Genomic DNA, 14,780 nt, shown 5'->3' with positions numbered 1-14,780 from the left:
GAAAGGTTTTGTATTAGAAACAGAGGGGAAAGCCAGTTTGGTTGGAACAAAAAATGAGGCTGGAACAGCTGAGTTAGGTCAGGGTTTTAAGAGCTAAATAGAGGGGAAGGAGTCACTGTTTGACAAAAACTGTTAGAAAAACTGGGCAGCAGTCTGGCAGCAATTAGCTTTAGCACAACACTTTACTCTGTAACTCTGTTAAGGTCTAAATGGATTCATGACCGAGAAATCAAAGGTGACCTCGTAAGCAAATTGGAGGAGCAAGGAAGAAATGCTATTTTCTATCTGTGGATAGGGAAAGAGTTCATGTTCATACATAAACAATAAAGAGAATCACACAAGATAAAATGGGTAATGAAAACTAAAAAGATTTGCTCAAACAAATCCAATTTAATTTAAAATTAGAAGGGAAATAGGTAAATGGGGAAAAAAAACTTTGCAATGTTTCTCTGATAAAGGTCACTTCAAGATACTTAAGGAACGGATTCAAATATATATATAAGAAATAGCCATTTGTTCAAGGATGGGCCAAGGACATAAGGGGCAATTTTTAAAGGAAAAGATTTAAGTTATCAACAACCATGTGAAAAAATGCTCCAAATTACCTTCAGGGGGGAGAATACAAATTAAAATAGCTTTGAGGTTCCATTTCACACCCATCAGGTTGGCAAAGATGACAAAATTGGGAGATAATGCATGTGGGAGGGGTTGCAGCAAAAGTGGCAGATTGATGTATCATCAAGGAACTGGGAATAGACTTCTGAAAAGCAATGCCCATAAGTTAACCCAACTGTACAGCCTCTTTGAGACAGTTATACCATTACTAGTCCTATATCCCAAAGAGATCATGGAAAGATGGAAAAGACCTTTATGTGGAGGCTGCTAGATGGTACTAATGGTTAAAGCACTGACCTAGAGTCAGGGAGAACTGAGTCCAAATCCAGCCTCAAAAACTTACTAGCTGTATGACCTTGGTTAAGTCACTTCTCTTCTGATGGTTCCATTTCCTCATCTGCATAATGAGGATAATCATAGCAACTATCTCCCAGATTTGTGTTGAGAATCAATGAAATCATATTTATAAAGTACCTAGCATAGTGTTTGGTTCTGTAGCTGCTATGTTGAACCACTAGATGAGGTCATGGATAAAGTATCAGACTCCCTTTTCTGAGTTCAAATCCAATCTCAGACCCTTAGTAGTTATGTGACCCTGAACAGATCACTTCACTGTTTGCCTCAGTTTCCTCATCTGTCGAATGAGCTGGAGAAGGAAATGGCCAAGAAAACCGCAAAAGGGGGTCAATAAGAGTTGGATAATGACCAAACAAGGATTTATATAAATGTTAACTATTTATTATTAATGTTATATACAAAATATTTATAGCAACTCTTTTCATATTAGTCAGAATTGGTAAGAGCCTATTCTATTAGGGAATTATTAAACAAACTAGAGCTCATCACATAGCATTTCATAAATGCTTGCTGATTCAGCGACGTGAATATCATGGAATATTATTTTGCCATAAGAAATAATAAAATAGTGTCAGAGGAAATGGAGAAGATCTCTATGAACAGATACAAAGTGAAATGAGCAGGGCCAAGAAAACAGAGGGTAAGTATAACAGCCACAATTCTGGGAGCAACAATTTCCAAAGACTTTTTTAGTCTCATCAATTCAGTGATATGCCCCAAGTCCAAATGACTGAGGATGAAATATCTTTTAGGGCCATCTCTTGCCAGGGAGGTAATAAACTTAGATGCCAGAGAGAAAAACATTTTCAAGCCTGGTTTATATAGACATTTATTTTGTTGGACTAGGTATGTTTATGATGAGAGTTATCTTTTGCTTTTCTTTCCTTTTTTAAACTAGTGGAGGAATGATAGTGGGAGATAGATTATAGGTGAATGTAAGAATAAATAAATTTATCTTTTAAAAGGAACTAAGAAAGAGCACATCTCAAAATTCAAATAAAGAACTTTACTTTTGATTTCAGAGGGGACAGGAAGCCACCAGAATTTACTGAGGAAGGGAGGCTTTTCAGCTTTCTAATTCTGTCATTTTGTGTTTCTATCAAAACATAGTTTGTAGTTCACAGATCATTAGTTCTGACTGTTTGGAGATTTGTACATACCTTGTACTTTGAACAGGTTCTAGTTACAAATGAGTTGAGAGGGTGAGAAGATCAGATTCAGGACACTGAGGGGACAGTAATTGTCAATTTTTTCTAACTCACAGATGCTTGGGTTTACTAGCAATCTCTTCACTAACCTTTGGGGGAGATGAGGGCATGATTCACAGCCCAGGAAAGGAAACACTTGGGCATCTTCAATAGTTTGGGATCCATTGTTTATTTGATTCTTTTTTTGGGAGGGGTTAAACCTCAACAAAGGCAGATAGTTTCAGTATAGAGAGGCAGTGACTAGGACTCTGGATTTTTAATCAGGAAGACCTGCATTCAAAGCTAACATCAGCTGCTTAATGATTGTATAATCTTGCAAGTAACATTCCTGCACAAATATTCTAACTTTTATGTGACTTGGTTTCCTCAACTATGAAATGAGGGGATCAGATTCCATAGCTTCTCAAATACCTTCTAGGTCTAAGATCCTGAGTCTTATTCATAGGTTACAATTTCAAAATAGAATCTAGCCTGCTTTATTTCCTTTGCTCAGTGCTCTGAATAATTCCTTGCTTAAATATATTTATCTAGTATAAATATGTTCATGAATTGTCAGTGGGCTGTTTATTTAACTAGATATCCTAATCTGCCCAGTGGGGCAGGGACAAAAGATATCTATCTATCTATCTATCTATCTATCTATCTATCATCTAGCTATCTATCCACACACATACATGCAAGCATAAATGTCTCCTAAACTTTAAACAACCATGAAAAATTACACAAAACCCTTACACAAAACCCAGTTCTTCGGGGATATCTGATAAGTATTTCTGGTCTGATTAAGTTGGGTCATCTATTTAGTTTTTCCTCTGTGACTTTTAGTCTCATTTGACTTATCAGAGATTCAATGGAAAAAACCTTGTAGACTCTTGGGACTGAATTTCGTCAAGTGCAATATCAAAATAAGAGTTTTGGGAGGAAGAAATGTCTGTGGGGGCATCCCTCCAGTATGATAGCCTCCATGAATACCCGTGATGACCTGGCACCTCCCTTTTTAATGCTTTCCTTGGAGTCAACAATCAAGGAGGCTGTTGAAGTTATCTCTGTAATTGCCTCTGGGTTCTGAGTCAGGGGATATGGGTGCAAATTCTGACTTTGCCACTTAAGCAATCTTTGTGACCCTGGACAAGTCACTGGACTTCTTGGGACTTTGATATCTTTCTAGATGCCTTCTGTGTCCCTTTGAGCTCTCAATCTATGACCCCTTCAGCTTTCAAAGACTATGAACTTTAAAGTCAGAAGAAAGCATTTTAATTGAGCTTTTGCTCTACTGAGTTCATTCTCCTTGCTCTTTTCAAAAATAACCAACAAGCAAGAAACACCTTGAAATCTTGAATTCTCTGTCCTGTCTAATCATTGTGCAACTAAGAAGATGTGTTCAACTGTGGCAAATTGTTTCTGCTTTTTCCCTTTACTTATTTTCATCAAAGATACCCCTAATGTAGCTCTGTAGCTCTGTAGCTCTGTAGCTCTGTAGCTCTGTAGCATCTCTTCTGGACTTCCTCCTCCAGCTCCTTTTTGTTCTGGCAGATCCAGTCCCCAGAGGACCAATTGCTCCCTTGGGTCCTTGTGGGTGACTCCTCCCAACACTGTGGTTCATGAGCTCCCTTCGGGGAGCTTTCCTCTAATGTTCAACCAATAGCTTCATTAGCTTTCAGAGAAGGCATTTACTCAAAGAATGAAGCAAGAAGAAGAGTTCCAAAGTATTCTATGACTTGTGACTTCTCCCACAACTGTGCAGGAAGTCCTCGGTTGGCAAAAACGAGTGTGAGCTTAGAAGACAAAGAGAGTGAGATGCACATATGAGAACAAAGAATTGCATGGCGCTGGGACATTATGGGGCTTGGTGGACTTCATTTCTCCAGTGAGTCCTCATGAAATTCCATGAGAGATGGGGCATCAGTTTGAGTGCACCTCAAGTTGCTCTGGCTTTGATGGGTTGGTTCCTGGTAGGGGTAGCATCTTGGTTGGATGAATTGTTGGACTCCCCAGACTGATTCTCCAAGTCTTGACTTCTTCTAGCTTCTATATCCTATATTCTATATGTGGATACCCACAGTGTCTTCTAAATTGGAGGGCTTTCAAGGGTAAGTGTTGTGTTGTCATTGAGTCATTTCAGTTGTGCTAGACTCTCCATGAACCCATTTGGGGCTTTCTTGTTAAAGATACTGGCATGGTTTGCCATTTCCTTCTCTCATTTTTGAGATGAGAAGGTTGAGGCAAGAAAGGTTAAGTGACCAGAGTTATACAACTGCTAAGTGTCTGAGGCTGGATTTGAACTTAGGGCTCCTGACTCCAGAATCAGCATTTTGTTAATTTACCCTACCTGGATGAGCTGTTCAGACTTTTTTTTTTGTAAGGCAATGAGGTTAAGTGACTTGCCCACAGTCACACAGCTAGGTCATTATTAAGTGCCTGAGGTCACATTTGAACTCAGGCCTTCTGGGCTCCAGGACCTGTGCTCTATCCACTGCACCACCTAGCTGCCCCTCAGACCTTTTTTAAAGCATGGAGTGCTTCCCTTATAGCTGAGTTTCCTTCTTATATTTCAGTCTCTCTATCTTTTACCTCTTCTAACTTAGATTTTCTTGATTATTTTATTATATTTTCATCTTTTTTCATCTAATATTTTATTTTCTTCCCCAATTTCACATTGCAAAGATTTTTTAGCATTCATTTTTGTAAGATTTGGAGTTCACCAAACTTCTATTTTAACAAGGCCCAAATAACCACCTTACAGATTGTTTCTGATAAAATTCATAGAGCTGACAAATGAGGCACATAATTGACATTTGATTACCGTGTTAAGAGTGTGTTTTTTGTGTTAGATGTGGCCACAAGAAGGCTGAGAAAATATAGTTCTTTTCAGCTGTAATGAGATGCTGAAGGATCATGGGAGAGAGAGGGTGCCCAGGACATCATTTTGCATTCTATGGAGAGCCTAGGAGTGCAAATTAGAACCAGTGGCTAGTCAGTTGTAAGTGAAAGTTTCTGCCATCTTGAACTGAATATATAGTCACGAGCTTTTGGAGTCATTGCCCCAATTAAGGAGAAATGTGCTTGGACAGAGTCTTACTGCTTCTTCAATCCTGCTTGCACTCTTGGGCCCTGGTGAATTTAGCCATTCTTCTCTCCTGCTCTGGGGAAATAGCTCTGCTCACCTCTTTTTTGGAGGTTCCTGAACTCCTTCAATATTTTTTTTAATCTTTGCTTTAATCCAACATCATTATAGTGATGTTCAGATGAGTGTCCTCGACTCGAGTGTCTCCCCTCTCCAGACCACCCTACACTCAACTATTTCCTTAGCACTTGCAGCTAGGTGACCCAGTGGATAGAGTCAGGAGGATGAAAGTTCCAATCTGGCCTAAGACATTTGTCACTGACAAGCTGTGTGACCTTGGGCAAGTCACTCAACCCTGATTGACTCACATCCGGGGCCATCTCCAGTTGTCCTCATTCATATCTGGCCACTGGACCCAGAGGACTCTGGAGGAGAAAGTGACCCAGCACAGCATCCCCTTGCTCAAATCCAATCCACATGCTTGTCATGGCATCACCTCCCCGATGCTATGGTTTTCTTCAAAAATGAGGGATAAACATTGTATTATTTCTAGAGAAAGATATTTTTATTGCAAATTGAGCAAGTTTGCTATAGAATGGCAGATCACAAAGGGAAGTGGGGAGGATGAAAGCAATGGATCTAAACCTTCAGTTGAAAGCACAAAAAGCCTCAGTGACTTTGCTTCATTTTTAAGTATTTAAATTAAATGAAAAAAATTAAATTTCATTTAATTTAAAATTAAGTTTGATGTTTAAATGGGTCGATCTTTTGCTTTTTCATCACCTTCATGTCCAACTATATCTCTTTCTCAGCCCCTTCCCAGAAAGAATAAAGGATAAAAATAAGGGAGAACAAAGAAACACCTCAGCCAAGTTGAATGGGAATAGGAAATGGTCCATGGTCATTTCCACAATCTCCCCTTCGGACTCGGCTGAATAACAATTTTAGAGATTGGGGTGGTTGTTTAGATTGTTCTTTCCATCTACCTTTGTTGTAATCTTTGTGCAGACTGTTCTGTATCCATGGCATGCGTCATTTCTTATGGCACAGACTATTCTATCACATTCATGCGCATTATGTCCCTTCCTTCATCCATTGGCGGCTACTTAGCGTCCAGTTCTCTTGTTGCCACAAAAGCGCTGCTCCAAATATGTGGATATCCTCAGGGACCATTTTGTTCTTTAGGGGGGTCTGTCTATGCCTAGCAGTGGGGTCTCATGTCAAAGGAGAGGGATAGTTTTCATCTCTGTCCACATTATTCCAAATTGTGTTGCAGAAGGAATGGACTAATTCCCAGCTCCGCCAGTAGTGCATTAAGGAGCCTATTTTTTCCCAAACCCTCTTAAATAAAATGGTCATCTTTGGCAATCTTTGGCAGTTTACGGAATATGATGTAAAACCTCAGAGATGTTTTGATTTCTTATTCATCTGTTGTTCAGTTGTGTTAGACTCTTCCCATTTAGGGTTTTCTTGGCAAGATATTAGAGCGGTTTGCCATTTCCTCCTCTACTTCATTTTATTTTATTTATTTTTTAGGATTATTTTATTTTAATTTTTCTGACTACACGCTAAGATACGTTTTCAACATTCATCTTTTTGTATGGTTTTGAGCTCCACATTTTCCTCCCTACTCCTCACCATAGCGGTAATCTGATATCTAAATACAATCATGTTTAACGTTTTTCCATTAGCCACGTTGTGAAAGAAGTAGAGATTCTAGTTCATTTTACAGATGAGGAAATCGAGGCAAATGGGGTTAAGTGACTTGCCCAGGGTCACTCAGCTAGTAAGTCTGAGGCTAAATTTGAACTCAGGTCTTCCTATTGTACTAACCACTGTGCCATCTATCTGCCTTAAACCAAAGTTGTTGTCTAGTTGTGTCCAACTCATGAAATGCATATGTGACCAGGGACCAGTCCAAGTCTTCACCTTTAGACATACCAATGATTTTACTCGTGAAAACTGGAATACTTGGATTAAAGTGCTGGTTATTAAAGAAAATAAGCCTCCAACATAGCAAATCTTAGATTAAATTGGAGACAAAATAGAATAGGCCGATCTGGCATCATAGAAAGAACACTGAAGGTTCAGATCCCCTTTCCTGCTTGTGGGCTCTCTCCCTTGGAGATGGCAGGATGGCCCATCAGATCCTTGCCCACCCTAGGTCTGGCTTACTGGGCCACCCTTCCTCTCCCATTTGTGAATCTTCTAGTCTCTTCTCTGGACCTTCTCTTTACCCACTTGTGTTGTTTTTCTTTTTTTACAATCTTTAACAATCTACTGAGAGGCAGCAAGGACCACAGAGTTGATTCGAGACTGAATGATCTCTAGTTTATCTCAGAAGCTATGCAGGGTGGGGCCCAATTAGTCTGTTTTTGCTGTTTATACATGTTGTTTTATTTTATTTTTTTCCAACTGCATGAAAGATAGCTTTCAACATTCCTCTTCTTGTAAGATTTTGAGTTCCTCATTTTTCTACCCTTTCCTCCCCCTCTGCACATCAGCTAATAATCTGATATCGGTTCTATGTGCCAATGAGGGAGAGAAAATCCGTTAGTGACTTGCCACACAAGACCACATGGGCTCTGAGTGTCCTCAGAACTTCTGAGTTCAAATTCAGGTCTTTTCCAATATTTACCTGCAATCTGACCCCCTCCATTTTACAGATGAAGAAACTGAGGTCTGGTGAGGGGAGTGACTTATCCTAAGTCACTCCATCTGGTATAATAGAGTTGGGGCTTAGATTCAGGTGCTCTGACCCAGATTGAACGTTGTCCCCCCTCCTGACTCTTTCTGTTCTGGCTTTCATATCTGGATATGGCTGAGTATTTCCAGAAGCCCAAGCTTTCATACAAACCAGCACACAGCCAGAGGCTGCCATGGCAATTTCTAGTGCAGGAAATGATCTGGAAAATGAATTAACCTCTCATGACTCTGCCAGTGAAGAATGGTGGCCCAGACAGTGACTGAGAGGCTTTCTGGGCTCCCCAGGGGGTGGGGATGAAAACCCAGGAAGGTGAACTTTCAAACTCGGCTTCTGAGGAGAAATGGATTCAGTCTAAATTGGGGGGTTGTCCTTCAAGCCTTGCTGGGCAGCGCTGGCTGCTGACCCTCTGTCTTCCCCTGCCTTCCACCATCTATGACAGGTCTTTAGGTGGTAGCCGATGACTTCGTAGACCACAGGAGCCCAGACTGAGAGCTGAGAGGGGCTTCAGAGACTTTCCCTTTGCAGAAGGGGAAACTGAGGCTGAGAGCATTCATAGAACTTTACCACCTTAGAGCTAGAGCTGGGAGGAACTTCTGAAGCCAAGAATCATTCCTTTACTTTACAGAGGAACTTTCCTTTCAGACCGGACTGGAGGCCAACTTGCTCCAAAAAGAAACACAGCATGGTGATAAAAAGCTGGCTCTGGGGTCAGGAAGACCTGGGGTCAAATTTGACCTCAGATATTTATGAGCTATGTGAGCCCGGCCAAGAGGCTTCATCCTTGTTCTTGAGTTTTTTCATCTGTAAAACGACTCTATGGGTTCTCAGAGCCCTTCCAGATCTAAATCTAAACCTTTATTCACAGAGAATTTCAGGGGAGGGGAGGCATAGGAGGAGCGTTCCAGGCAGCGGGGACATCCAGGACAGCAAGTGGCTCATCTGACTGTGTTGTGGAGTGGTTGTGTGTCTAATAGGGTCGGGAAGACCGGCTAAAGTTAGGGGCAAAGTGTCAGAGGAGATCTTGTGGGCAGTAGGGGGCAACTGCAGTCCATTGAGTTGTGCTTCAGAACTCTCCCTTGGGCAGTCGGGTCAGGGTAGATTGAGGAGGGGGGGTAGACCTGAGGCACAGGGGCCAATTAGGAGGCTGAGTTCTGAACTTGGCTCTAAGCAAGCTGGTTACCCTCTGTGAGCCTCAGTTTCCTTATCTGTAAAGTGATTAGGACCAGGTGACCTCTAGAGTCCCTTCCAGATCTAAACAGTCCTATGATTCACCAGTACCTCTGAGGAGGGTCCTGCCCACTCCTTTCTTCCCCCATCATCTTTTCTACCTTCCCCACTTCCCCCATTACCACCCTGCCCCCCCAAACCCAGATAAACTTTGTGGTCAGAACTTTACAAGGCTACGTGGAGGGAAGGAGGAGGGGACGTGGCTCCCTGGGCCTGACCAATCAGGGAGAGGCATGACTAATGAAAGGGATTAATTTTTCAGGGCTAGACTGGAAATGTTGGGGGAGTGGGGGGGATTTCTGCACATCCAGGAGGATGGATGAGATCTGTAGGCCGTGGTCACAGATGGTGGCCGTTCCTTCTGGAAAGTGAACCCAGCACAAGATTATCTCAGATCAGAAACTAGTTGGCCATCCCTTATAAGGAAGTACAAGGAGAATGGAAAGGGGAGTCTCCCCAGCATCCGCCTCCTCTCCAGCAGCATGGAGGGCAGGACCTAGAATGCCAGTATTTTCAAAGCATTCATCTGCTTTGCAACCCCCTTTTCAGAGCCTGGGTCCTGGGTCCCCAGGGAATGAGAAATAGAGGAAATGGGATCATTTCAAGATGAGGCTACTTTTCTCTCTCGTGTCCCAACGCCACACCCATGTTCAGCTGGGTAGGCCTAATAATGTTCAATAAAATTTCATTAGGGAAGTGATTTCTAAGACTTTTGGGTCCTTAGCATCTAGATCTGGAAAAGGAGAGGACGTTTTTTGGGTTCTATCTCGCTTAGCTTTAGAACTGGATGGCACCTCTGAGGCCATCTGCTCATCCCCACATCAGGAAACAGGATACTGAAGTGGCTTGCTCCCAGCTAGTTAACTCTGGGGTAAGATTTGCACCTGGACCTCCCTGTCCCTCCTAATGCCCTACCCCCTGTGTGGTGCTACTTGGTTTTTTTGAGTTCAGAACAAACTTTGCAAAAACGTGACAGAGAAATAGAGCAAGAAGAATATCCTCCATCACTTTCTCAAAATAAAGTTGGTTTTTGCAGCAGAAGTGATAGAGGAGAGGAAATGCCGGCACCCAGAGTCCTTTGAGGTGTGTCTCTAGTCACAGGTAGGAAATGGAGAGAGTGCTTTCATTTTTCTTAGTAACCAAGGGCTATATTCAGTTGTTTCAATTGTGTGAGTGCTGTCTGAATTTTGGCACCTTGGGACGAAGCCCTGGCTGGCTTGGCCTAGTTACAGCTCTTTCTAAGGATTCTTTTAAGTTCTTAATCTTATGATCCTACAAACTTTCAGCTCAAAATCACAGTGCCTTGCCAATATAAACTGGAAGAGGGGCTCCCAGTATCAAAGAAACAAATATTTATACTGAATCCTGTGTTGAAGGTACAAACCTGCCAGAAACAATTTTTTTATTTATTAATCAATTATTCCAAATCCAAACACTCTTCTTCTTGAGACAGAAATGTCCAAACGGATAGTCTCTTTGTTTCTCTTGGACATGTCTTTCTGACACAAGATTAGTTTGAAGACACTATTTAATGGCCTCTTGAACAGAGACATTTTCATGTCACAGTGAAACAGTCACACAGGGCAGAGTTTCTACATTGCTTCATCGAGTAGAATAATAATCTCTTAATCTTTTGGAGCCCTTCTCCGAGGAACTTTTTTTTCCTACAACTCCTCAATCTCTCCATGACCAAGGTCTCCCCTCCCCAACTTGCCCAAGAGTCCTTTTCCTTTTCTTAGGTGGATCGTTGTTCTCTCTTTAGGCTATAGAAAAGGATGTTACTACTTTGACTTGCCCTTGAGGAGCCGTCACCTAATTATATACTAAGGGAAGCAGCTTTCTGGCTTGATTGGGGAGGGGGAAGCCAGACATTGGTTTAGAATTGATAATGAAAGAGTGACTATGTTCTCCTGAAGGGAGAAGTTGGGAAAGGCAGCTGTTGGCTGGCTGGCAGGAGAATCTTTTTGGCAATGGAAGCTGTCCCCAAGTAGAGTAGACCCTCTGCACCCAACGTGATGCCTGGCATCCTAGAATGCAACCTACCCCTTCCCACAGTCTCTAGGGAAAGGCTTCTGTCCATCTGGGATATCTATCTGTTAGTCTGTGGGCTGAACACAGAGGTGGAGAGAGTCCCAGGAATAAAAGTTTAATTTCCAGTTCTCTAACAAATGCTCCGGGAGGTGTTTCTCCACCAGTATCATAATTTGGACCCAGCTTCTGGGTTTGATAGTTTGGGGTTTTTTGGCAACCAAGAATTGGAAACTGAGGGGATGCCCATCAGTTGGCTGAACAAGTTATGAACTGTGATTGGGACCTAGTGCTCTATCCACTGTGCCACTCAGCCACCCTGGAGTCAGGAGGATGGGAGTTTGAATCCGCCCTCAGACACTTGCCACTTACTAGCTGGACAAGTCACTTAAACCTGACTGCCTCATATCCAGAGCCATCTCCGGTCATCCTGATTCATATCTGGCCACTGGGTCCAGAGGACTCTGGAGGGGAAAGTGAGGCTGGGGACTTAACACAACAGCCCCCTCACTCAAATCCAAACCATGTGCTTGTCATGGCCTCACCTCCCTGATGTCCTGGTCTTCTTCAAGAATGAAGGACAGACATCATTATGATTAGGATGGAATACTATTGTGCTATAAGAAATGATGAGGGGGATGGTTTCTGGAAACCTGGGAAGACGTGTTTAAACTAATGAAGAGGGAACTGAGCAGAACCAAGAGTACATTGTATACAGTAATAGCAGCATGGTAATGATAATGGTAATAACCTCCAGATGTGAGTTAGATCAAAACAATGATTCACAAAACTTCCAAAGGACCCAGGATGAAAAAATGCTCTCCATTTCCGGAGAGAAAACCGATAAGATTCAGAATGCAAATTGATGCAGTTTTTTCTGTTATTTTTCCGGGTTTCCCTTGCCCTGCAACACAGCTAATATAGAAATGCTTTGCATGCCTTCACACATATGATGGATATCATATAGCTTGACTTTTCTATGGGTGGGGGAGGGGTTGAAAGAGAGAAAAAATTTGGAACTGAAAATAAATATTTAAAAAAAAAAGAGAAGTTAGGGTGTTCTCTAATCTCCAACTGTCTCCTAGCACAGGGTCTACCACATCATCAAAATTTACCAAGTATTTATGGTTGGCAAAAAATACAATAATTTTGGCAAGATAATTGCATGAAGGCAAAGGAGTCTCCTGGCTTGGTGTGGAGATTGGAAGAGAACCACTCTGAGATTCTTCCAGATCAAAAGCTTTGATGATTCACAAAACCTTCTATTTGATGAATGGGTTACTATCCATTGTAAGGGGTGGGCAGGACCTAGGAGCCTACATTTTGTTTTCTAGTTGTTAGAACCGTGGATCCATTATCCTGAAATCATCACAGAAGGTTCTAGCTAGCTACCAACTCTCAGACCCAAGGAAGCAAATTGAAATGAAGTTGATGAAGATGTTAGGGGTCAGAGGAGAAAAAAGAGCATCTTCAGTTTAATCCAAGCTAAGAGGAGAAAGGTTTAGCTGTGCATAAAATTCATAGTGCCCCCAAACTTGGGATGTCAACCACAGAGACCTGACAGGAAAGAAGGAATTTGGAGTGATTTAAAGTTTCCATTGCAGGCCAGAATGTAATCTCTCATTTTCCTAATGGGTTTGGCATACAGATCATTTACAAAGGGAAATGCTGGAACTGGTTTTATGAAATTAAAGAGCACAGTCTCACTGCTAATGATGCTAATTGGTCCCATCTAGACCTATTTGTTTTCCCTCCTCTTCGACTGTTATTTAGATGTTTTGCTTTTAGTGGTGTAGTAGTACCCTCAGTATTTACAAAGGACAAATGAGGGCATCTTTCCCCTCTTTGTTTGTATCTGTTCATGCCCACCTGGCAAGGGAAGAGAGATGCTCTGAAATGAAGCCACTTGGGGTGGGGGGCTGACCCGTGTCTCCAAGCAATCAAGGAGACTTGGCCAACCATTCAGATGTCGGCATCCCCTAGAAAACATCTGGGGAGTCTCTCATAGGAATAGAAAACCTGAATAGGTATGGGGTTCAAGAGGAGTATAAGTATAGTCCTTATTCTTTTCATCCAATGTCAGCATCGACTCTGTTGGATCAGGAACATTTAACCTTATTGAATCAAGACAAAAAGAGGATTCCAATTTCTTCCAAATTCCAATTAAAGTTTGCCCTTTTTTTAATTTTTTGTTTTTGTTTTGCAAAGCAATGGGGTTAAGTGACTTGCCCAAGGTAAAAAAGCTAGGTAATTTTTTTTTAAGTATCTGAGGCCAATTTGAACTCAGGTCCTCCTGAGTCCAGGGCTGTTGCTCTTTACCCTGTGCCACCTAACTGCCCCTGAGTTTGCCTGTTTTTGATCCTGGCCAAGATCCCCTTCCAAATCAGCCGTCCAACTTAGAATCAGTTCTCCTGATCCAGAATGACAGTTGAAATCTTCCCCAATATCTTTGGCTTCTCAGACTTTTCCTACTTTGATAAAGTTGAACCCTGGAGCCCTTCAGGGAAGATGAGATCTGTACTGGAGGCTCCCGGTCCCTGTCTCATTCATCTTTCTTGAACCTCTTTGGTAGATCTTTAACCATTTTGTACCCACTAATGGTAGGTGAACTTGCCCAAGGTGGCGTGGGAAGTAAGCAAGTCCTCTCACTCAAACATAACATTTTTTCCATCCAGTAGTTGCTCAATCAATGTTTGTTCATGGAAGCTTGCTGTCTTCCCTCCCTCAATCATCTGAACCACTGAGGAGATCTGGCCTGAGAATTAAAAAAAAATTTTTTATTAAGTGACTTGCCCAAGGTCACACAGCTAGAGTGTCTGAGGTTAAATTTGAACTAAGGTCCTCCTGACTCCAGGGCCGGTGCTCTATCCACTGCACCATCTAGCTGCCCTGGCCTGAGAATTTTCAATCAATCAATCAACTTAGATTTTTGACCACTCTAAGGATAAGAAGACAAAAATGAGACAGTTCCTGCCCTTGGGGAGCTTACTTTCTAATGGTGGAAGACACCCACAAATGGATAGCAAATGAAACATGTAAAATAAACCCAAGATAACTTTGTCAGGAAAGAAGTGGGCAGAGGAATCTTGGGGGAAAGGAGGAAATCCAAGAGGAAAAGGGGTAGCATGGGGAGCATGGGGGACAGCCAGTGCAAAGGCAGTTGGGAAAGAAAGAAAGAGTTGTGGGTGAAGTTTGCTGAATAGCTGTACCTTAGAAAGTTTTGAGCAGAGACTGGTGAAGCAGGAAAAGCATTTCTATTTAATCTGAAAGGTGATAAGGAACCAATGGAGTTTACTGAAGGAGGGGCTTACTATTAAATCTGTGCTTTGGGAAAATCGCTTTGACTGTGTGGCAGGAAGGGAGACTTGAAAGCAGAAGGTTAATTGAAAGACTATTCCAACTGCCCAGGCAAGAAGGGATGATCTGGACTGGGGAGATGGGCTTGTGAGTGGAGAGGATGGGGCAGATAGTGGAGAGGTTGTGTGGATAGAGAGATGAGATTTGGCAACTGATTGGATTTGTGGGATGAAGGAGGACAGAGGAAAGGACAATGACAGAGATGGTGAATTTGAGT

General features: G+C 42.1%; 1 protein-coding gene across 1 annotated transcript in view; it reads left to right on the top strand.

Moving 5' to 3' along the window:
- Window positions 1–14,780, top strand: part of LOC141489065 (G-protein coupled receptor 35-like) — a 42,099-nt gene that overhangs the window by 14,308 nt on the left and 13,011 nt on the right. The gene's annotated exons all lie outside the window — the stretch shown is intronic.

Source organism: Macrotis lagotis, chromosome 5 (genome assembly GCF_037893015.1).
Source record: "Macrotis lagotis isolate mMagLag1 chromosome 5, bilby.v1.9.chrom.fasta, whole genome shotgun sequence".
NCBI classification, from domain to species: domain Eukaryota; kingdom Metazoa; phylum Chordata; class Mammalia; order Peramelemorphia; family Peramelidae; genus Macrotis; species Macrotis lagotis.
The sequence above is the reverse complement of the archived record's forward strand: the minus strand, read 5'-3'. Positions and strand labels throughout refer to the sequence as shown.